Here is a 1,986-nt window from a genome sequence, read left to right as displayed (position 1 = left end):
GGAAGCAATATAGGCCTTGCCATTATCCACAGCCAGATATAAGATTTTATATAGCTAAAAGCTATGATAAGAACAGAAACAAAAAGGCATATTTTCCTTTTTAAAAATAATAATAATGGAATAATCCTTCAGGAGATAGAAAGCCCCTTTGAAGGAAAAGGCACTTACATTCTGTAAAGATCCATCAGCTTTTGTTAAGTTGCTAGGCTGAGAACTATTTAGAAATTATGGTACATGTACTAATTGTCCTTTAAATGCTAATTCCCTCTGTTGGTGTCAAACCAACCTGACACTATCATGAAGTTTTATTCTCCTCTCTGCACTACATATATACATAAAATACCACACGCAAGTCTTCACTCTCTGCTGGCAAGGCAACACATTACCAGGGGCTGAAGAAAAAAAAATAGTGGTTAACTCGGCAGAGTTTTGAAAGAAAAACCCACTGGCCATCCCCAGCAAAAAGGGGCATCTTGAATTTAAGGCAGCTCAACACACATGAACCCACAAAAGATTAGAGGAATTCACTCAATGCAAAAAAGTAATTGACAGTATAGGCTCCTGTGAGTTAAGAGTCAGAATGACTCACAGGAACATTTTGCTCCCAAGCCTTATAAGGATGGCAAGTTACATAATCCTTTATTTCCTACTCTTAACTGGGTCATAAGGTGTCCTTAGCTTGTATTATGTTCTGTGAGTAATCTTTTGGCTTAATGGTTATGAACAATATGCTGAACAACTTCTCTCTCCATTCTTCTATCTCCCCCTCCTCCCCCGGTTTTTTGAAAGTGCAGATCAGCTGAGACCTCAGCCAGCGGCAAATTATCTTCATTAATACTATTTGGCACTCGGTTGTTACATGCATGAATCTGGTGCGATTACGTTTATCTGAGTGGCTCAAGGTCAAAGCATTTAGGAAAGTCACAAGAAAACAGGAATACTTTTTATAAATACTTATCACTCTAATTGGGCTATGTGTGAGTGTGCCAGCACGAGAGACAAACAGACAACACTGGTGATAGCACCATTACCTGTGGAGGGGAAAGGAGCAGAGATGGAATCGCCCTCTTAATAAGGGGGCTTCACTGTTGCCAATAATCTGATCGGGTCTCCATTTGCTGGATCGAGATAGATCTTGTGCATTCATTAGAAGTTTGTGTGCATGGCTTCTCACTGAAGTACAGATATGCGTAAAGATCTACTATATGGTTAACTGGATCAGACATGCGCATTTTCAAATTCTTCTGCACAAGGATGGGATCTAGACAACCATTTGGGTAAACAGAAGGCATTTCTGCTCGCAACACTCTCCCCGATTACTGCCAACCTTCTGATCTAGATACAGCCCCACATGCCACATCTCATGCCCAGAGTTTCACCTACTCTCAGAAGCTGGAGGGGGCAAAACTCCATTCACGCTTCTCTGAACCCTACCTACACATGCTGTTCAACCACAAATGGATACTGTATGTAAAATTCAGCATACTGATGTTTTCCGTTTTAAATCGGAACCAATTTCCTAGTCCTTGCGGCTGCAGCAAGGCTCCCCAGTGGGTGAACAACATGAAACTGAGTCAGAAGGCAAGGCTAGATTCAGTACTAGACATCCTTCAGCAGCTGCCAGGGTTCCAATGTCCTGGCAGGGTCCACTGCTGATGCACCACCCTAACACCCAGACTGGTTACTTAAACTAGCCACCATTTATATTTCCCAGACAATGATCCAAACATGGCATTCTTCTAGGGCAACGTGCCAAAATTAAAATAATGACTATAACAAACCAACAGGCACCATGTGGTGCACCAATGTCACCAGGTAAGCTAATCAGGGCAAAGCCTCACCAGAGTGTAGATTGCCTAGGGCCATTCAAACCTGCAGCCAGATTGGATAAGGGCCATGTATAAAAGGGTTTCTAACCCAACAGCTGACGTGGCTCAAGTTAAAGGGAATCAGCACATAATAAAAATAAGACACTCTACTAATATG

The sequence above is a fragment of the Podarcis filfolensis genome, assembly GCF_964270895.1.
Source record: "Podarcis filfolensis genome assembly, chromosome: 1".
Classification (NCBI taxonomy): Eukaryota; Metazoa; Chordata; class Lepidosauria; order Squamata; family Lacertidae; genus Podarcis; species Podarcis filfolensis.
The sequence above is the reverse complement of the archived record's forward strand: the minus strand, read 5'-3'. Positions refer to the sequence as shown.